We start from the raw sequence: 24,195 nt of genomic DNA, 5'->3' as shown, positions 1-24,195 counted from the left end.
CACCACAAACAATTTCAATTCATGAATCCTTTAGTCTCGTGATGATCTAATATATTCAATTAAGGTAGTGGCCAACAATTTTAATATTACAAGATTAATTCTATTGGACCTCTTTTAATTGACAAACAATACTGATTGGGCCGATGATTCAATAAATGTTGTTGATTAATGATTGGGCCGTGAACTTATCAATTGTTATGATTTTTTTTTTTTATTTAAAGTGATTTTATTATTTTTAATAAGAAAAACGTCATTTTTTTCAAAAGCAAATTTTCTTTTTCAAAATCCAATTCACAAAAGGTTGGTTTAATGAACTGTCACTTTTTTAATGTCACTAATTATTCTTGCCACTTATATCCAACCTAAAGATCTTTCTTCTTCTTCTTCTTCTATGATTCACACCACAAGAATTCTAAACCAAACACAAAACCAACAGCCTCACAATACTTCTTGTGTTCGATTTAACACCAGATCTACTTACAGCCAAAAATCCTTTACAACAAATCACGACAATCCAATCTAAATCTCGTTAGTTTTTTTTTACATGCTTATATTCTCGAGACACCTTTCTGTTCAACTTTCTTTAACTACACAATCACGCTTTCAACAACTTAACAACAATATTTCGTTGCTAATAATTCTTGCAACAACCAACCTGCATCCAACCGATCAGTCCGTAATCGATATAACCAGTTCGAAACACATAAAACTCCAACCAAAAATCACTGAAATGTTGGATCAGTTCTGTTTAAACATAATGGAAAACATGAATAACATACCTGTTACAGCAGACAGGCCGGTAGAGAATCCAGTCAGAGATGCAGCCATGGAGTTCGACATGATTGTCAGGATGATCTGGTTCCTCCTTAGGGTGTAAGTTAATGATGGTGATGAAACCGAAAGTAGGGTTGATTTCGGTTATGGGGAGAGAGACGAAAATATTGATGTTATGAGGGTTTGTGATTGTGTAATGTGTGTAACCCCTTAACTCTCTAATAAGCCCCTTATTTATACACCCAAGAGGAAACCTAATTAGTTAATAAGGGTAATATGGTCCATCAACAATTACCAACTAATTATTAATAGGTTATTAATATATTTTGATCTAATATAATATAAATGATTATATAGGCTACAAGATTAAATATTACATTTATATATTTAATCTCACATTCTCCCACTTAGCCGAGTAATCATTTATCATGAGTATTAGGTAAGCCTGGCCAGGAGTTAACACTCATTTTAGCTTTAAACCAAGAACTATAGCAGCGAAATACAGCCGTTGAATCATCATTCGACTCAGGACCCCCATTAATCATACTATAGCCTCAATTTAAAACCTAATAGTTACGATCAAAATATGTATAAGCCCTTTAGCGTCTGATTTGTATTTATATTTGTCTATATGTCATTACACCGGCAGAACATATGTTAGAGACATACAAAATCAAACTGAGGAAATTTCATTAATTAAAACATAAGCTAGTACAATATGCCATTAAATAAGGTCTTTAGTAAGTCCCATATTCGATACATGTTCTTCGAAAACTTTAGGTGGGAGACCTTTAGTCATCGGATCCGCAAGCATATCTTTAGTACTAATATACTCAATACAAAGATTATTTTCCTCAACTCGTTCACGTACAAACAAATATTTTGTATCGAGATATAAACCAGCTCCAGTCGAACTGTTACTGTTCGAGAAACTAACGGCAGCTGAGTTATCACAGTAAAGCTTCAATGGTCTAGAAATGGAATTAACGATTTTGAGTCCAGTGATCAGATTTCTAAGCAACATTCCATGACAGGTTGCGTTGTAAACAGCAATGTATTCTGCCATCATTGTGGAAGTTGTAGTTAACTGTTGTTTATGACTCTTCCATGAAATAGGTCCGCCTGCTAACATAAAGATGTAGCCCAAAGTGGATTTCTTGTCATCTTTGCATTTGGCAAAGTCATAATCAGAATAACCTACCACTTCTAAATGATCACTTCTTCTATGAGTCAGTTTATAGTCTTTCGTCACTTGCAGATATCTAAGGACCTTCTTAGCTGCTTTCCAGTGATCTAGGCCAGGATTAGTCTGATAATGGCCTAGCATTCCAGCAATATAAGCGATATCTGGGCGAGTACAGACTTGAGCATACATCAGGCTCCCGACTACTGACGCATAAGGTATCTGGCTCATTTGCTCCTTTTCAACCTCTGTTGTCGGACACTGGAATGAACCGAAAACATCTCCCTTAACTACTGGAGCGACGGAGGGTTTGCACTGTTGCATGTTATAACGTGTAAGGACACGATCTATGTAAGTCTTTTGAGACAATCCTAAGATCCCTTTGTGTCTATCTCGGTGAATTTCGATGGCAATGACGTAAGAAGCATCTCCGAGATCCTTCATGTCGAAGTTATGCGAGAGTAACCGCTTCGACTCATGCAACATGTCTAAACTATTACTTGCCAATAGAATATCATCTACATAAAGGACAAGTATAGTGAAGTTACTCCCACTCATCTTGAGGTAGGTGCATTGATCCACTTGATTCTTCATAAAACCTTGCCTCTTCATGACTTCATCAAACTTGAGGTACCATTGACGTGATGCTTGTTTTAGCCCGTAAATGGATTTCTTCAACTTACAGACTAGATGCTCCTGACCTTCAGGTTTAAAGCCTTCAGGTTGTTTCATGTAAACATCTTCGTCTAAGTCTCCGTTAAGGAAAGCAGTTTTGACGTCCATCTGATGTAGCTCTAAATCAAAATGAGCTACTAGGGCCATAAAGATCCTTAATGAATCTTTACGAGAGACAGGTGAAAACGTCTCTTGATAATCAATTCCCTCTTTCTGAGTGTAGCCCTTTGCAACCAATCTCGCTTTATAGCGTTCAACGTTCCCATTCGGATCCAGTTTTGTTTTGAGCACCCATTTACAACCTACAGGTTTGACACCGTTGGGTAATTCTACCAAATCCCAAACGTCATTTTTCTTCATGGATTCAAGCTCATCAATCATTGCTTTGTTCCATTCAGAAGACTGATCACTGCTAATGGCTTCATTATAAGAGATAGGATCATTGAGCTTTCCAGCATCCATTTCAGTCAGGTAGGTAACATAATCATCCCAATTAGTAGGCCGTTTCTGCCTAGATGACCTCCTGAGCTGATTTTCGGGTTCAGCGTTGTCTTGGTTTTGAGCGTTTGATGTGCCTTCGTTATGAGGTATGATGGGTTCTGGTTGCGGAGATGGAATTTGTGCAGTGGCTTCAGGTGCAGTTGCATGGGGTACAAGAGGAGTAAACGGAGTAATGGTAAGCGACGAGTCTCTCCCCCCCGCGTCTTGTACTTCTTGCAATTCTTCGTAAGGGTTGGTACTGCTCCCACTGACCTTGAAATCCTCCAGGAACGTAGCACGCTTGGTTTCAACATTACGGGTGACATGGGAAGGACAATAGAAACGATAACCCTTTGAATGATCAGGATACCCGATAAAGAAGCAGGTAACTGTTTTAGGGTCAAGTTTCCTTAGGTAAGGATTACAGAGTTTTGCTTCAGCAATGCAGCCCCATACTTTCATATATTTAAGACTCGGTTTCCTTCCTGTCCAAAGTTCATAAGGAGTTTTAGGGACAGACTTAGAAGGAACTCTATTGAGTATATGAACAGTTGTTTTTAACGCTTCAGTCCAGTGGAATAATGGTAAATTAGTGTTGGCTAACATACTACGCACCATGTTCATAAGGGTACGATTTCTTCGTTCAGCGACACCATTCTGCTGAGGTGTACCGGGCATGGTGTATTGGTTCACAATCCCCTGGCCCTTACAAAACTCATAAAATGGACTAGGAGCTTGACCCACATCAGTATGTCTTCCATAATATTCACCGCCTCTGTCTGATCTCACAACTTTAATTTGACGATCTAATTGCTTTTCAACTTCAGCTTTATAATCTTTAAAAGTTGTAAGAGATTCAGACTTTTCCTTAATAAGATACAAGTACATGTAACGAGAATAATCATCAATGAAAGTGATAAATGAAGTATGTCCTGTGATGCCAGCGATTTGATAGGGACCACTGATGTCAGTGTGAATGAGTTCAAATAAATTAGAGCTCCTAGTGGCACCTTTCTTATTCGCTGATGTCATTTTGCCTTTAAGACATTTGACACATGTTCCAAAATCGGTGAAATCGAGAGGAGGTAAGACTTCATCCTTTACGAGACGATTTAATCGTTCTCTTGAGATGTGGCCTAAACGTTGATGCCACAACATAGATGAAGTCTCTAAGTCTCGAATTTGTTTCTTTTCCATCTTTGTGAGTGATTCATTAATATTATATGACAACAAAGATTTGGAAAAATTATCATCTAGTTCTAATCTATAGAGACCACCATCCAGAATGCCAGTACCATAAACAACGGAATCATAGAGAATAGAAAGTTTGCGATGACCATGAGAAACGACAAAACTGTCCATGTCTAACTTTGGTCCTGATACAAGGTTCCGAGTTACCTCAGGAACATATAAGGTATCATAAAGTTTAATACATAAACCAGTTTTCAAAAATAATTGTAATGTTCCTATGGCCTTCACTTCTAATTCCCGATCATCCCCAACTTTAAGTGTTCTTTGGTTTCTTCCCAGCTTCCGGATTGTAAGGAATCCCTGAAGTGAATTGGTAACATGAACCATAGAACCAAAATCAAACCACCAAGAATTAGCAGGAACATTTAAATTAAAGGACTCAAGTATCATGAAAAAATCGTTACCTTTCTTAGCCAGCCACTCCTTGAAGTCAGGGCATTCCTTTTGCTTATGTCCTGTCTTTTTACAGAACTTGCAATAGGGTTTGCCTAAGGAGTTCTTAGAGCTGGAAGATGCACTTGTATTAGGATTTGGATTTGGCTTTTGAACCTTAGAAGCATCCTTTCTTTGATAAGAGTTCTTCCTCTTTTTTGAGCTGGAGGTGGTGAAGTTAGCAACATCAGTAGTGCGATCCATCTTCATACGCTCTTCCTCCTGCACGCACATAGCGATCAGCTCACTCATCGTCCATTTGTCCTTCTGAGTGTTGTAATTGATCTTGAATGCTTCATAGGACGAAGGAAGCGAAGTGATGATGAAGTGAACAAGAAAACCATCACTGATTTCCATCTCAAGGCCCTTCAGCTTATTGGCCATGTCATGCATCATCATGATGTGTTCGCGAATGCCGCTCCTCCCATCATATTTAGTTGTCACCAGCTTGAGGATAAGAGTACTGGCGTGTGCTTTTGATGTTCCCTTGAATTGATCCTCCACAGAAGCCAAATAGGTTTTAGCATCTTCAGAATCAGGAATGGCTCCTCTGATTGAGTTATGAATGGACTGCTTCATGAACATGAGAGACATGCGGTTACACCTAGTCCATTTATCATGGACTATCTGCTCAGCAGCAGTACTTGTAGCGGTAAGGTCCGCTGGCTTATTCTCTCTTAGAGCATAATCAAAGTCCAGCAGCCCAAGCGTAAGCATGAGAGCATCCTTCCATGCAGCAAAGTTATCACCAGTCAAAGGTGGAATCCCGCAATTGGGTGCTGATAGTGGACATAAGATGAGCAAGTTATGATACAAAGGAAGAAGTCCTAATGTGATCTAATGGGCATGGTATACTAAGGCAGGCATAATTAATGACCATTTTAATTATGAAGCTGTGATAATGTCTATTACTAATATCAAAATAATAGACTTAGTAAAAATTCTACTTAAACGAAGACAAATCAGCTTTGGCCAGAAGTGTAATCATTTAAGTATGTGTGCAAAGTAATCGTGACAAATCAGCTTTGGCCAGAAATGAGACAATCACTTTAGTTATGCACTTGTCAAGCATGCTAAACATAAATGAATTAAATCAGTTTTGGCCAGAATTAAGACATTTCACGTTTGTAATGCATACTTAACATAGCTTTTATAATACTTGAACAATAAATAGATGTATTAAATCAGCTTTGGCCAGAATTAATACATCAGAAGCTCATTCAAGTTAAGCTATTTTGGTTTTGTAAAAATTATCTGATTCTGATTAAGTAATTAAGTATTAACAAAACCAAGTATTTAATAGCAAACCAAGTATTTTTAGTCCACATTAAACAGCTAAAGTAATGAGGTTTCGAGTCTTGTGCGATCAGTAAAGCCCAAGTGTTGTGCGATCAGTAAAGCCCAAGTGTTGTGCGATTAGTGAGGCCCAAGACTTGTGCGATCAGTAAGGACTTGTGCGATCAGTAATGACTTGTGCGATCAGTGTGGCCCAAATAATTTGTGCGATCAGTAAGGCCCAATAACTTGTGTGATCAGTAATGCCTTGTGCGATCCACAAGTCTTGTGCGATCCACACATCTTGTGCGATTTCCCTTGTGCGATCAGACCTTCTTTTTTTTTTTTTGAGATCTGATCTTGTGCGAATGTCTTGTGCGATCAGATTATATCTGATCTTGTGCGACTGTTAAGGGACTTGTGCGATTTGTACATTTATGATTTCGAAACCACTGTTAATGCTGTTTATTGTGATAATTAACTGAAAATCGAAATTTGAGGGATTGTGGGATAGTGTTTCCTATTTTATTTCTGATCTAATCTTATCAAAAGATTTCGAAAATAATAACTGAAAATCCATTAACAGTTTTCGAAAATTTAATAGATAAAATTAAGATCAAAATCATTAAAACACTCACTAATCCAAATTAGATTCCAAAATTTATGGAATTTTCGAATTTTCTTAGAACATTATGATGAACCCTAAAAATAAAAACATAATTCTGGGTTCCGAAATCTAAATTTTATGATTCCAGTTAACAGATTTCGGATATTATTATCCCGTTTATGGTTTCGAGTCAAAAATTATTAAACTTATTTTCCGAAAACAGGGATTTCGGCTCATTAGGACTCGAAACAGTTTTGATTTTAATGACTTAAAAAACTTCCGTTTTCCAGATTTTTGATCCCAGAATAATGGATACAAAACCAGAACTGATTTATCAACATATGCTCTGATACCACATGTTGGATCAGTTCTGTTTAAACATAATGGAAAACATGAATAACATACCTGTTACAGCAGACAGGCCGGTAGAGAATCCAGTCAGAGATGCAGCCATAGAGTTCGACATGATTGTCAGGATGATCTGGTTCCTCCTTAGGGTGTAAGTTAATGATGGTGATGAAACCGAAAGTAGGGTTGATTTCGGTTATGGGGAGAGAGACGAAAATATTGATGTTATGAGGGTTTGTGATTGTGTAATGTGTGTAACCCCTTAACTCTCTAATAAGCCCCTTATTTATACACCCAAGAGGAAACCTAATTAGTTAATAAGGGTAATATGGTCCATCAACAATTACCAACTAATTATTAATAGGTTATTAATATATTTTGATCTAATATAATATAAATGATTATATAGGCTACAAGATTAAATATTACATTTATATATTTAATCTCACATGAAACAGATCGAAATTGAACAATATTCAATCTGAAACAAACTGAAAGTCGATCAAAACAGTCCGAAACTATCCGAAATTGATCGAAATGAACAAACTTCGATCTAAAACATACCGATTCAGTTCAAAATATTCAAACGATACAACCTACAGATCCAAATCAGTCCGAAATTAGACCGAATAAGTTCCTTTTCTTTCTACACTGTCATTTAAAACTTCCAATATATGAACGTTTTTGCAACTATTTTCATTACCCAGCCATGCACCAGATTGTTCTTATCATATTTTTTATCTTCTGTTCAATAATCAACAAAATCAATTTTCTTTGTGTTAAGACTATATCACCATAACTCTCAGATTCAATATAGATATTCCAAAAAGTTCAAAAATCTTGATCTTTACCAAATCAAAATCACCGAAACAGATCAAAATTCGATTCGAAACAAATCGAAACTTTATCGAAACTCATTTGATTTCACTGAAACAGATCGGTATGAACCAATTTTTTTCTCGAAATACACCAAATCAGTTTAAAACTTGTTTGAAACACGTTTAAAATCAACCGAAAACAGACTGATTCAGTTTGAAATCAACAGAAATTCGATTTGATTTCACCGAGATGAACCAAAACTATTCGAAAATCAATCGACAATGATCCGAAATTCAATCGAAATGTTTGAAACTTGACTGAATCAATCTGGAGTTGTAAAAATTTTATCCAAAAATCACTGATTCAGTTCAAAAACGATTTATAACCAACTGAGATCTGATCAAATCAATCATGTGTTTGAATGAAATAGAAATGCTTCAGATCTGAAATGTATATCAGATCTGGATGAAAACAGTTTGTAAGAAAATCTTTCCGAAAACTTTGAAATTTGATCTTTAATACACTGAATCAGTTCGGGATAAGTGAACGATACATCAAACAGATCCACAACGTATGATACTTCAACCAGAAATTATAGGAACAAACTGAAATTTACCGAAATCAATCCGAGAACACCGAAACTCGTCCGATTTCACTCACGATTACGTGCAGAGCTATCCGTAGCTCTGATACCACTTGTGAGTTCAGGATCGGATCGTAAACGATCATTTGATCTGCGGTGGATTCGATTTAATGTGCGGAATCCGTTAAATCGAACCGTAATCGTGCGCGAATATGTAATTAAACAACGTTTAATACATAACGACGACAACCGGACAGAGTTTCGACTCGATCTACACACTACACACTCGAAATCTGATCAACGTGACGTAATCGGAATGTTCTTGACGTAGATGATGAGGATCTGATCAGCTTGTGTTTGACGGTTATGAACGGTTGTGAAGTTGTTCTCTGATTGCTTGTCTTCTAATTTCGCTTATATGTCCGTTTGAATATATTTATAGTTGGTCAATGCCTGCCATAAAAGCGAAATCAAACTCATGCATTTCGAGCGGAATCAAAACCATGTGAGCATGCATTTGAAGCGGAATCAGTCCCATGCACGCATGCTGTTACGTATGAATTGAACTTTGCATGCCATTTCCTTTTTTGATGATGTCATATGAATGATGTCATCATCAAGAATGATGACATCATTCTTGTTCAGATCCGCTCCCTTCGTATCGTGTCATACCGTATACTGACCTAACATTACCTAACGACACCTAGCGAAACCTCTGTCCGGTATTTTGCAGACTCAAGACACTAGACTTTACATATACATTTAGATTTCTATCTATGGCCACACAAATAGTTTGCCGCTTTTATTATCTATTTGACAGATAATGACCAATTTATTTTATTTCCAATCTTTTAGGTGGAGGTCAACCCGTTAAAAATTATAAAACTGCTGACTATCCTAATCTTCTCCATTTACCATTTCCTAATCACATTTATAGCATACCCAAAATCTATTTTTAAAAGAACTTGGACCAACTTATTATGGTAATCATGAGGTAAGCCTACGATATATGAATCATCGACATGAGTTAATTTTAGTTGACACAGGAAGCATTGGATCAACCTCCTCAAAGATCAATGATATGATCATGTGTCATAACCCAATGAAAAAGATAGAATTATTATGCAACGGATGTGTGAGACCAATCACGGAGATGCCGTTCTACAAGTGTCGGGCCAAAGAAGATGAGAACTGCAACTTTGCTCTTCGTGAATGGTGTACTCGGCTTCCAACAAAAGTAAACAACCACCCAGCTCACCCACAACATCCCCTCCTTCTAATGACAAACATCCCTAATATGTTTAACTTATTTTTTTGTAGAGTTTGCCTCTTAGATTGCAATGGCTTTGCTTATGGTTGTGTCCAATGTGGATTTTACGTTGATGTTACTTATGGGTTTATGCCGGAAAGAATCACACATGAATCTCACCCAAATCATCTTCTTTCAATTACGAAGGATCAGCCGCCCAGTGGAAGGTGTCTTATATTTCGCTTAGACATAGATTTCAATTATATGTGGAGTAAAGAATATAAGTTGAGTTTCAGCTGCGGCTTTTGTGATGTGTATATTCATACGGGGTGTGCTTTGTTCTTGCCAAAGACAGTTAGGCACCCTTATGACAAACATCCAATGCACATCAGTTACCTCCCAATTGAGAATCACAAGAGTGAATATTTTTGTGAAATTTTTGAGGAGCCATTGAATCCTCATATTTGTTTCTATCATTGTGATGTGTGTAGTCAATCAGTGCATTCTGATTATGCTCCTTTAATACTTCAGTGTGAAACAGAACGCCATTCCTCATATAGACCCGGTGTCTATTTCTTTATAAATATGAAGTTTGGGAGCATTCATAAGAAGACTCATGGTCACCCACATCCGCTAACATTTGCCCAAGGGATTGAGAGTGATGGTGGATGTAGTGTGTGTGGTGCGGAATTGTGGCTCAAGATGATACTTAGGTGTTCGAGTGTGAGTTTGCAGTTCATCACAATTGTTTGGGCACCTTTAGCAACTCATGTGCTTTGAAGGCAATGAAAAAATAAGTATTGTCGCTACTTTTTCTTGTATATCTTTTATGTGTAAAATGAAAAAATACATGGCATTTGTGTGTTCATTGTTATTCTTATGATACTTTTCTTGGGTAAATTACTTTTTAAGTCCTTGTGTTTTATGGGTTTTAACCAGTTGAGTCCAAAAGCAAAAAATTTAACGACCTGAGTCCCCATAAGCATTTTCTTTAACCATTTGAATCCAAATTTCTAACTCCATCCACCAAGTTTGTTAACTACAAGAGTAATTTGGTCATTTACACACAAAGTACAAGTCTTATATGCACAAGAGTATAAGGAACAAGTCTTTAATGCATTGTTTTAATATTATATAAAATTATATTATATATACATAATACCACCTACCTGCACACACACACACACACTCTCTCACTTCTCTTTCTCACTCCTACCATATTACTACCAACGCACCATCACCACCCTCCCCAGTCCCCCCAACACATCTACCACCCTCTCCAACTCAAGACAGCGGCTGGGTATTGCAAATCCGGTGCTGGGTATTGAAGACGGCGGCTGGGTATTGCAAATCCAGACGGCGGCGATTATCGGGATGGGTATTGCCACCACCACTACCACCTACCCACTCTTCACCTGCATCCGCCTGGCCACCAAACAGGACGTCCCCGTCATCCACAAAATGATCTACCAAATGGCGGTTTTCGAACACCTCACCCACAACGCTCAGCCACTGAAGCTAGCCTCTCTGCCACCTTATTTACCAACAACAACCCCTTCGAATCATTCACCGTCTTCGTCATCGAAGTGTCTACAACCCCAATCCCCCAACCCCCACCCCAAATTCACCCCTATTTACAAAACTCTAAACCTTGATATCCCGGTATCTGACCCATAACTGAGTTGTTTTGTATCCTCAAAGAGGGATGACGGGGTGGTTGTTGTTGGGTTTGTGTTGTCTCCTCAACATCAGACACCAAATGCACCCACTTCCCCCATACCCACCTTCTGATCATCATCAAAATCACAACTTTTCACCTAAATAACTCGATCAACACCCCTAACCCACAAAAACAAGAATGATTTAAAGTTACCCCCTTTTCACAACCCTAACTAACTTTCACTCTTACTTATACATGGCTGATGTTAGCTCTCCTACTTTTAACAGAACTGACATGTCCCCACTGGTATGACGTCTGCCGCTGCTAACAACCATCTTATTTATACATGTCTTCCCTCGTTAACAATGATCTCTCATCCCTCTCTCGCTCCCGATCTGGTGTGGTGGTGTTGATGGAAGTCCAGTGGTGATGGTGGTGACAGTGGAGGTGTAGCGGTGGTGGGTGTTGTGGTGGTGACGGTGGAGGTGCAGTGGCCATGGTGGTGTTGATGGTGGAGGTGTGGTGGTGGGATGGAGGAGGTTTAAGTTTAGAGAGAGAATGAAATATGAAAGAGAGAGGAGATCTGGTGTGAAATGAGAGAGATGGAGTATAAATAAGTTTTTTGTTTATTTTTTTAATCATAGGGATAATTTGGTTATTTAACAAAATTTAACAAAAAAATTCTAACAGTGTTAGAAATTTGCACTCAAATGGTTAAAGAAAATGGTTATGGGGACTCACGTCGTTAAACTTTTTGTTTTTGGATTCAACTAGTTAAAAGCAATAAAACACAGGGACTCAAAAAGTAATTTACCCTTTATTCATTGATTGTGGCTTTAATTTAATAAAAGAATAAATATAAAATATAAAAGAAAGAATAAGAACATGATAAAAGCACAAATTACAACATTTCCAGTTTTATTAACTTCTTTTATTTTACCCATTGACATGTTAAGAGTAAATAACTCGTTGTTTAAATCTGATTGGTCCATTCTGTCAACTCAGCATGCCTAGACCCAAACCTGGCTACCCTATAGTCGGTTCTTATCCCTTACGGACCGTAAGGGATGAGGCTTACGGTCCGTAAGCAAGTCCAAATTCTTGTATAAATAGCCGACCTTGGCACTTGCTTTCTGTTGTTAAAACGACGGCCAAATTCCTTTTGTACGTCGAGTTGTATCAGTATTCGTTCAAATTAACACACACGGGTCACAAAGTGCTGCCGCAATCAGGGTAATAACTCGATCGCTATTACGATTCAACGTCCGATCGATTATAACTATCCAACGATTGTCCGAGTGCTGCTCAAATTGAGCTTCTACTTTGATTATTCGTCGTGATTTAAACTTGAATATTTGAGTGCTGTTCGAATTCGGACTATGCTCTGTTATTCGTTGTGAATCCGATTGAATTATTAAGTATTGCACTTGTTAATCGTTGTGAGGGTTTGATCTCGTGAATTGACGTAACTGCTGTATTAAGTTACTAACCCGTTGTGTGTGCATTATTATCAAATTAGGTTTAATCAAGGCTAATCAGTAGGCTTATATCTTGCCCATTAAATCTGCAATGTGAGTCATTCTCTTTTTCTCAAACTGTTTTACAATACCTCAAAGTAATTTCAAAACGTTATAATTACAGAGATTAAGTCGTGGTTATCTTGACCGCTGGTTAATGGGGGTATTGTGCACATTACTAATTTCTCACAGTTAGGCAATAAGCCCTAACAGGGGTTAGGCTAATAAGACCTAACAGTGACAAAACGTCACTAATTGGGTGACTGGACCCAATAGTGGTATGACCATCGTCACACGGGTGGCAATACCAGATATTAATTAAGATACTGCCATAGTAATCGCTCTTATGCTGTAATTTATAACTATGTGTCATTTTCTCAAAATGAATGATTCACTCAGTATTTCCCTGCTGACAAAACCTTTTTACAACATGTTTCAGGTGACCTACTGTGAATTAAGTACACGTGCTACGGTGCACTATCAAGCTTGAAGTAGCGGCTCAAATAAATAAATAAACGTGTTTGTAAAAGAAAGGAAATTATGAAATTTCTCCACTGTAAATCACGGGGTTTATCCCGAATTATAAATAAATAATACTCGGGCATTTTTCAAGTTTAAAACAATCCTGTTAAGACTTCCGCTGTAAACATGAATACCGCAGGTTTTCTGTCCCGCGGCTCCAGGACCGGGTTAAACCGGGTACGGGGGCCGTGACAGAAAAAGGTGGTATAGTATCAGAGCCACTGATCAAGCCACTGATTTAAGCCTATTAAGTATTTAGAAAATACTTAAATTTTCTAACTGTCATTCTGTGAATATATGTTTTATTATCTGACTAAATTGGGTATAGTATGGGCAGAACTTTATATGCTAGCCAATGTAGCAAATAATGCAATTCTTGACCTAAGCTTTAGCACCTTTATTACCTACAGTCTATAGCCTTATTCAGTAAATAAATAAATTTATAAATAAAACTTAGGGTGTTTTAAATTTCAGTTGTTTTGGTAGTTAGACAGTATGAAATAGTATTTCAAAGTTTTTCTATCAAATTTGATATAAATTCTGACTTAGTAAATTGTGTGTATTTTGCTAAACAGCATGAGTGACTTGTCTGATGCCCTTCAGAATTTAAATCTCTATCCAGTAAGAATAGAGGTTTCCAGAGATTTCAATAGGTATATAGCAGACAGAGAAGAACCTATAGAATTCAACGCCTTACTTCTCGAAAAACCCATGCCTAAGAAAATAGAAATTGGGGAAAACTCTAGGCAAATTGAAAGATTACCATCACAGGAAGAGTTAGATTTTATATTTGCAACCTATAGTACTATTAAGCCTGTTAGTGAAAATGTTTTTATTCACTCTCTTGAAACACAACTACCAATGAATTTAGAACCAGCTATTCTAAACCCTTTAATCCATTCACAAATAGACGAATGGTTGACTAATGAAATACAGTTCCAGAACAATCCCTATAAGCTTTTTCCTCAGTACAATCTAGAACCTTTACCAAATCTACCAATGAGTAACAAGAATATGACTGAACTCCGCCACTTTAACCAAGAACTAATGAATGTTGGGAATAGGATCCAAGAAATTGGGGAACAGATCTCCTGGAATTACGATGAGAGGGAACACCGTTACTAGAATATCATCTAACAAAGAATAGGGAATTTATGGAACAGGGATTGTGTAAAAATAATAGTTAAAATCAGTCTGTAAAATAACTACAAATAAAATTTTGTAAGATAATGGTGTATACTAAGGCATATTATTAAATATAAAAAGGAATCGAGAAATCAATAGTTTTGGCTATATGAAACTATATAATAATTTTGTGTATATTTGTTATTTATTTAATACTAATACAATTATATATATATACATACAAATAATTATCAGATGGAGAACGCGAATAATGAACCAGTTAATGAGGTTAATCAATCTGAGCAACAACCCGGGGATCAATATATGACTAGGCAGGATATAGAAAATATCGTTGCTCAAGGGATAGCCAACACTATTCCAACAATAATTGCTCAAGGGATAGCCAACGCTATTCCAGCAATCATTGCTGCTGTTAAAAATCCAATAGAACCACAGCAAATCGTTCCTAGCAAACGTATTTCTCTGAAGATAACTTCAGTAATAGCGTAAACGGAGGCAATGATCATGTTAATCATGATGAGGAACCACGACAAGCCCCGCTCCCTAAGAAAAGGAAAGCTGCAACACCTGGTTGCACTTACAAGGAGTTCCTTGCCTGTAAACCTGTAGAGTTCGCAGGCAATAAAGGGGCAACTGCGGCACTGCGTTGGTTAGAGAAAACCGAGGCAGTGATTAGAATAAGTAAATGTGTTGAGGAAGATAAGGTTATGTACGCTTCGCACCTTTTCAAGGAAGAAGCGTTAGAATGGTGGAATACAGTGTTACAAGCTAAAGGAAGTGACGTGGCCTATGCCATGAGTTGGGAAGAATTTAAGCAATTAATAGAAAGAAAATTCTGTCCCGAATATGAAAAAGAGCAAATGGCAAATAAGTTTTTAAGTCACCGAATGGTGGATGTAGATTGTCGAGGGTATACTTCAAAATTCTTTGAGTATGCCAGAATGGTACCTACTCTGGCTTCGCCGGAACCGGTACTTATCTCTCGCTATATCTGGGGTTTGATTAGCGAAATTCGTGACATTGTCAAAGCTGCGAGACCCCGCACGATTGATGATGTGGTAGAATTAGCCAACACTCTAACAGACGGACTGGTGCGCACTCGAGAGGAAAATAGAAAGAAGGATTTGGCCCAGAAAATTTCCCAAGAATTCCATATGAATAATAGTAGCAATTTCAGAAAAAGAGGAACCGGACGATTTTCCACTATCCCATTTTGCAATACCTGTAAGGGAAAACATTTTGGAAAATGCAAAGGATGCTGCAATTACTGCAAAATTCCAGGACATCGAGAAGAGGATTGCAGAAAAAAGAAGGCAATAACCTGCTACAATTGTGGAGAAACCGGGCATTTCAGACCAAACTGCCCGAAATTAGGCAAACCAGCAGACGACAAGGCTAAAACGGCAGAAGGGAATACCAAGAGAAACGCATGAGCTTTTCAATTGACTACTCAGGAAGCGGAACTAATTCCTGACGTCATAGTTGGTACGTTTTAGTTCACGACGTTTATGCAAAAGTATTAATTAACTCTGGTGCAAACCAAAGTTTATATAAATACTTGATTCTGCCAAGCCTTTAATTTACCCTTAACCAACCTTAGGTAGACTTTTACAGTTGAACCAGCAGATGAAAATTCCGCTAGAATAAATAAGATCTTGCAAAGATAGAACTATTAGGACCTAAATTTCCTGCAAACGTGTTATCAATAAGTTTAGACAAATTCGATGTTGTATTAGGAATGGATTGGTTAATAGCCAACCATGCTCGAATTCTCTATGATAAAAATTCCATAGAAATACATACAACCATAGGAGAATTAGTAATAATCACTGGATATAAACCGCAAAAGTCACTGAAATTTATTTCAGTAATAAAGTTGACCAATTGTTTTGGTATCGATAGTTATTGATACCAAAGGTAAGAAAATAGAAGACATTCCGATTGTATCGGAATATCCTGATATTTTCCCCAAAACCTACCAGGATTACCACCCAATAGAGAAGTAGAATTTAGAATTCATCTAAACTATACCGATAGCTAAGACACCATATCAGTTAGCACCTACTGAAATGATAGAATTAAAGAAATAATTAGGTGAACTATTAAGTAAAGAATTTAGACGACCAAATTCCTCCTCGTGGAGAGTTCCAGTATTGTTTGTAAAAGACGGATCAACGAGAATGTGTATCAATTATAAGGAATTAAACAAAGTTACAATTAGGAATCGATACCCATTACCTAGGATTGATGATCTATTTGATCAACTTAAGGAAGCTAGGTATTTTTCTAAGACAGATTTGCGCTCCGGATATCATCAATTGAAGGTACCAGAAGAAAACATACCTAAAACTGCTTTCAGAACTAGGTATGGACATTACAAGACCCCTATTGCATTTATGGACATAATGAATAAAATGTGTAAACCTTATTTGGATAAATTCGTAATTGTTTCATCAACGATATACATGCACTATTAACCTTGTTAAGAAAAGAAAAACTGCATACCAAATTCTCAAAATGTGAACTTTGGCTTCAAGAAATGCAATTCTTAGGACACATGAGAAATCATGAAGACATTCACAAAATTAAAGCAATCACCAAATGGAAGGCCCCGCAATCAGCAGTAGAAGTTAGGAGTTTTCTAAGATTAGAATATTATAGGCATTTTATTAAAGATTTTCTAAGATAGCCGTACCTTTAACTAAGCTAATAAGTAAAACAGTTCAGTTTAAATAGGGACCTAGACAAGAAGAAGCCTTTAGGATTCTAAAGCAAAGATTAACCAATACTCCAATCTTAGTACTTCCAGAAGGAACGGAAGACCTTGAAGTATATTGTGATGCTTTTAAGCTAAGATTAGGATGTGTGCCCATGCAACGCAAAAAGGTAATTGCGTATGCCTCAAGGCAATTGAAACAGCATAAGGAAAAAACTATACGACTCATGACTTAGAATTAGGAGCATTAATTTTTGCCCTTAAGATTTGGAGACATTATCTGTAGGGAAGTAAATTTCCGGTCTATACAGATCATAAAAGCTTAAAGTACATATTGGGCAAAAAAAAAAAAGAATTGAACATGTGACAAAGAAAATGGATGGAAACTCAAAGTGATTACGACTGTGATATTAATATCACGAGAGAAAGGCAAATGTAGTTGCAGATGCCTTAAGTCGTAACAAAAGCGAAATTCGTACCCTTAGATTAAATCTACAGTTAGATTTAACAGAACAATTAAAGAGTGTTCAAACAACAGCAATCAAGGATGATGCTGAAGGAATGAAAGGGCGAACAAAAGAATTGGAACAAGGAAGTAATGGAATTTGGAAATTCCACAAGAAAAGAATTTGGATACCTAAACAGGGAGATTTAAGAAATAAGAGTTTAGAGGAAGCCCATAATTCTAGGTATACCATGCACTCTGGAAACAATAAGATATACCAAGATTTAAGAAACAATTTCTGGTAAATAGGAATGAAAAAGGATGTAGCTGAATACATATCTAAGCGTTTCACCTGTTCACAATTTAAGGCCAAACATTAGAAACCTTTAGGATTACTATAACAATTAAAAGATGCCAGTAGGGAAATGGGGACTCATAACAATGGATTTTGTTACCAAGTTACCCAGAACCAGAAAAGCTAGGCAGACAATCGCCGCAAGCCAGTAGAATTTCAAGTCAGAAACAAAGTATTTCTGAAAGTTTCTCCTTGGAAAGGAGTAGTACGATTCGGTAAGAAGGAAAAGCTGAGTCCAAGATACGTAGGACCATTTCCAGTAGTCCAACGGATAGGACCAGTTGCTTATCGTATACAACTACCAGAAGAACTAGCTGGAGTACATGATGTTTTTTCATGTATCCAATCTCAAGAAATGTTTAACAAACGAATCCCTGGTAATACCTCTTCAAGATGTAGAGGTAAACGATTACAAATCAAAGATAGAAAAGTCAAGTTTCTTAAGCATAAAAAAAGACTAGTATTAGTCAAAGTCAAGTAGGACTCCAAGGGAGGACCCGAATATATTTGAGAACTGGAATCAGAAATGAAGCGAAAATACCCTCATCTATTCCAGTAAATCTCGAGGACGAGATTTTTATTAAGGTGGGGAGGATGTAACAACTCTCACCCAAAACTATAAATTATTATTTTATTTAACCAATAGGAAACCCTAATTGAGACACCCAAGTGATTTGGTATAAACCCTAAAATTTCCAGAACAATCGGAATCAAGATCAGGGCCCCTAAAACTTAAGGGGGTAAACCCTAGTTGATGATTATCTAAAATAATTCATTGTTTAAATCTGATTGGTCCATTCTGTCAACTCAGCATGCCTAGACCCAAACCTGGCTACCCTATAGTCGGTTCTTATCCCTTACGGACCGTAAGGGATGAGGCTTACGGTCCGTAAGCAAGTCCAAATTCTTGTATAAATAGCCGACCTTGGCACTTGCTTTCTGTTGTTAAAACGACAGCCAAATTCCTTTTGTACGTCGAGTTGTATCAGTATTCGTTCAAATTAACACACACGGGTCACGAAGTGCTGTCGCAATCAGGGTAATAACTCGATCACTATTATGATTCAACGTCCGATCGATTATAACTATCCAACGATTGTCCGAGTGCTGCTCAAATTGAGTTTCTACTTTGATTATTCGTCGTGATTTCAACTTGAATATTTGAGTGCTGTTCGAATTCGGACTATGCTCTGTTATTCGTTGTGAATCCGATTGAATTATTAAGTATTGCACTTGTTAATCATTGTGAGGGTTTGATCTCGTGAATTGACGTAACTGCTGTATTAAGTTACTAACCCGTTGTGTGTGCATTATTATCAAATTAGGTTTAATCAAGGCTAATCAGTAGGCTTATATCTTGCCCATTAAATCTGCAATGTGAGTCATTCTCTTTTTCTCAAACTGTTTTACAATACCTCAAAGTAATTTCAAAACGTTATAATTACAGAGATTAAGTCGTGGTTATCTTGACCGCTGGTTAATGGGGGTATTGTGCACATTACTAATTTCTCACAGTTAGGCAATAAGCCCTAACAGGGGTTAGGCTAATAAGACCTAACAGTGACAAAACGTCACTAATTGGGTGACTGGACCCAATAGTGGTATGACCATCGTCACACGGGTGGCAATACCAGATATTAATTAAGATACTGCCATAGTAATCGCTCTTATGCTGTAATTTATAACTATGTGTCATTTTCTCAAAATGAATGATTCACTCAGTATTTCCCTGCTGACAAAACCTTTTTACAACATGTTTCAGGTGACCTACTGTGAATTAAGTACACGTGCTACGGTGCACTATCAAGCTTGAAGTAGCGGCTCAAATAAATAAATAAACGTGTTTGTAAAAGAAAGGAAATTATGAAATTTCTCCACTGTAAATCACGGGGTTTATCCCGAATTATAAATAAATAATACTTGGGCATTTTTCAAGTTTAAAACAATCCTGTTAAGACTTCCGCTGTAAACAATCATCGATGAAGTTAAAATAGAGAGTTAAAACTTGAAAGTAAACACTTAAATCACAACCAACTCGACTAGTTTTGACTTTGCTTTAGCATCAATCATAAATTGATGCCGCATATTCGAAGTAGGAGAAGGGTAGTCAGTCGATCATTTAGAAACTATAACCAACACATGTAATAATTTGCAAGCGTTTTATTTAATTCACACTCTGTGATGGGGGCACAGGCTGGGGTTTAATGTCTATTGATTTTAAAACACTCGCCTATTGAGCATGAAAGATTGTCGCACTCTTTCTGTCCGGAAAGGTGTCGATTGGAGTTGTAGAGCCTTACAATGTTCGCTAAACAACTAACTTGTTGAGCAAAGACACAGATGGCATGGTGTAGTTAGACAATTAAGCATCTTACAAAAACCCGAAACCACTTCATGCTTTCTTTGCATGCACCTTCATATATGAATCCTAAATGTGACCCGATGCATGTAAAAAAGTGCATTGGCTTGTTGCCTCATGTCCTAGATATGAGGTGGTACAATATGGCCAGTTTTCATGATATAATAAATGAGTAATGAGTCATCTGTCCAACGATATGAAAGGTCCAAATTTATGCAATAAAAAGGCATATACGATTTCTTTAATTATTTTTTCATAAAAAACCAAATTCATAACAGAACAGCCAAAAGGTTTGATAATAAACTACTTTCCATTAAAACACCAAAACAAAACAACCAAAACCGAATACCCTGACGTCAAATCTTCGTCTTTAACGATTAGCCTTGGTAACCCTCTCAATTTCATCCTTCTTCTTAATAGCATAGCTATACAAACAACAAATCAAGCCAACACCAAATCAACCAAAAAAAAAACAAAATAACTCTAACCGCAAATCATTAAAACACGTAAATTTATTTAAAAAAGGCAGATGTTTGAAGAACCCTTGCCAGCATTGATAAGCTTATCAGCTAGACACTCAGCAACAGTCTTCACATTCCTAAACGCACACTCGCATGCACCAGTGGTAAGCAGATAGATAGGCTGGTTAACTCGCCTTAATGGAGAAATATCAACGACCTGACGCCTAACAACACAAGCAGAACCAATTCTAGTAGCATCTTCTCTTGGTCCACTACATGTAATAAATATCACATTATTAAATAACATCATCTATAATACATACAACTTTAGTCATCCAAAAAAAAAAGAAACGGAATCGAACCCAGGTTGGTTCGTTTAGTGTTAATCATATGAAAATGTGTGTTTTGACGTATCTAATCTAAAGCTTTGCGGTTACAAAAGAAACGGAATCGAACCCAGGTTGGTTCGTTTAGTAAGCATTCCACCTAACCACTACACCACCTTTACCTTTGCATCAAGACTTAGCGGCGTCAAAACATACAATAACTCGAATTTATACCATCGAATAAAAACATATTATATTTGACCCGAATCATTTCCGAACACAGTTTACGTCAAATCGTAAAGCATGAAATCGTGTTATATTTGACCCGACTCGTTTTTGGAAAAATCTTATGTCGAAACGTGAATTTATATTGTTTACGTTGAAACGTGAATTAATAACGACACACATATTAAAATGTCAAAACGCATTATATTTAACCCTGTTCGTTTTCGAAAAACTTGAAGGGCTGTTTGTATTTTGGTCCCACCGACCTTTTGTTTTAAGTATGTTTGAACTAAGTGGTACCAGAAAGAACCCGTTTTGTCACAAACCCATTTGGCCTGTTAATAAAAACTCTTGTTTAACATGGCAAACTGCAAACGTGTTATAACAAAAACATGAGTAAAGATGTAATACTGTACCTGTTAGAAGATGAATGATCTCCATAGCATGCTTGCCTATGTGAACAGCCATCAACTTTTTACCATTGTTTTAACATATAATTTTTTTTTTCTCCCAGCTCTGTGAGGCATGCAGATTGGGTGTTTTGAAGCAGTGGCGGTGATGTAATCCGCCACAGAAAGATCAGAAACCTGAACATGAATAAATATATATTACATGTTCACAATTTTTTTTTCACTTAAAAACATACCCACCTACTACATTGTTTTATCTTAAGCAATAAATATATATATATATATATATATATATATATATATATATATATATATATATATATATATATATATATATAAAAGTCCAAAGACTCGACTCCATTGTAAGATTTAGTACAAATGTATCCACGTAACCATCATCATGAAAGCTTGAACCTAATGAAATATCAGATTAACATTTAAAAATGTGTTCCCCATCCTTTGTTTTCACTTATACATACTTGTCAATAGACGATAAAACCAATCAAGTAATTTATAACATATATTGAGCCAAAGCAAACTATTACCTGTTTGCCATAACAAAAAGATTACATATTTACATATATACTGACGACGGGCCAATGGGCAATCCCATTTCACCCGCTTTGGGCTACCTTCATGCGGGCCCAACAAGACATAAGCCCAAGCAACAGTTTGCCTTGCCCATTAAGGTTCTCCTCATGAGAAATGGGCGGGAAATTAGAATCAGAAAATGCAGGCCACAATTAATGACTGATAAGAAGAGCATCTAGGCTGGCATGGTACTTCTCCAGCCGAAACATTAAATGAAGCTGCTAATCTAACCGTTAGGGGTCAGACACGTGTCTGAGCCCCTCGAAGACTTCCTAAATCCGTCGGATCATCTTAAAAAAATATCTCACATGGGAGATAAGGACTCGAGGTTATATATGAGCCGAAGAAGACGATCACAGGGCCGATTGAAGGTATCACATTAAAAACTCCCTCATTTACTTCTCCCTCATTTATTCCGACCAATGTTCTTATACATTAAACACACACATACATTTATTGGATTCACACCTTAGAGGAAACATTCCAGTGATCACACTCATCGGAATAGACTCCTCTCACTCTCCGGCAAGTTTACTTACTCTCACGTCGGAGCTTGGTCACGGATCCCCCCCCACCCGGGGCCCTTCGTGACGAGGCTAACGGTTTATTCTTTTGTAGCAACAGAGACCGGGATATCTGGACGTCAGCGAAGATCCATTGAACGTCAGCAGGGATTTGGGTATTCGACATTGGCGCCATCCGTGGGACCTCAGTGTGACTGGTGTTCCCACTCTGAAACTCCGACGTTAAGATAGCCTGTTTGACAAAGAAACAACATGGCAACCCCACCAGGCTCACGTACCATCCAAACGGTACAGAATGATCGCGATAAAGTCACAGTGGAAGATATAACTCATGAGGAAGAAAATGAGAACCAAGTGGAAATTCTGGAAAGGGAGGAACCCATCACTCCGGATTTCGTTGCCATGCACAAAGAAAAGTTAAAAAAATGCCTTGAGGATTTAGAAAGACAAGAAAAACTCGACAGCCACAAGGCTAGACTGTCTTTCGACACACCCTCTAATCAGGACGGGGTGGATCCACAAAACAAAGGCAGTGTAAGCGACCCACTGGAAACTTTCATGATGGCCCTTAGGCAAATGTCCTTGAAGGAAAGGGAGGATCTCATTACAGGGAAGAAACCGAAAGGAAAAGAAAAAGAAAAGGCAGACCAAAGTGATGGCGGTTTGAATCAACCATATCTCCCGCAGGACCTGGCTGAAATCTCAAAATTCACAAGGAGGATTGCAGAAGCACCAATGCCCCCTAAGACAAAGTTACCTCCAAACTTCAACAGGTATGACGGGACTAGAGACCCTGAGGATCATCTCCATGCCTTCAGGGGTGCTGGGCAGCTGGGCCGATGGCCCATGCCGGTTTGGTGCCATATGTTTGTGCAGACCCTGACGGACGGGGCTAGGCTTTGGTTTGACAGCCTCCCCCCGGAGGGATCGATAGCTATGAAGAGCTGAGTGAAAAATTTCTTAGAAACTTTGCTCAGCAAAGGAAGGTAGTTAAGAACCCAAACGAGATCCTGCATATAAGGCAGAGGGACAGTGAACGGATAGATCAGTACATGGAAAGGTTTGTCAAGGAAAGCATGAACATCAAGGACGTCCCGGAGGTCATGAAGATAAGCAGTTTCATTAACGGGTTAAAGCATGCACAGCTATGTGAGAAGCTGGGAGAAGAGTTCCCGCATTCATTTGACAACCTCATGGATAGAGTTAGAGCCTTTGTCAGGGGCAAAGACACGGTTAGCAAGGCCAAGGAAATGGACACCCCA

At 37.6% G+C, this 24,195-nt stretch overlaps 1 pseudogene; it reads right to left on the bottom strand.

Annotated features, from left to right (window-relative positions):
* Positions 1-20,766: 20,766 nt before the first annotated feature.
* LOC110899493 lies at positions 20,767-23,108 on the bottom strand (annotated as a pseudogene).
* Positions 23,109-24,195: the final 1,087 nt, after the last annotated feature.

This window comes from Helianthus annuus, chromosome 2 (assembly GCF_002127325.2).
Source record: "Helianthus annuus cultivar XRQ/B chromosome 2, HanXRQr2.0-SUNRISE, whole genome shotgun sequence".
NCBI classification, from domain to species: Eukaryota; Viridiplantae; Streptophyta; class Magnoliopsida; order Asterales; family Asteraceae; genus Helianthus; species Helianthus annuus.
Note: the sequence above shows the minus strand (reverse complement) of the source record. Positions and strands in the feature narration are given on the sequence as shown.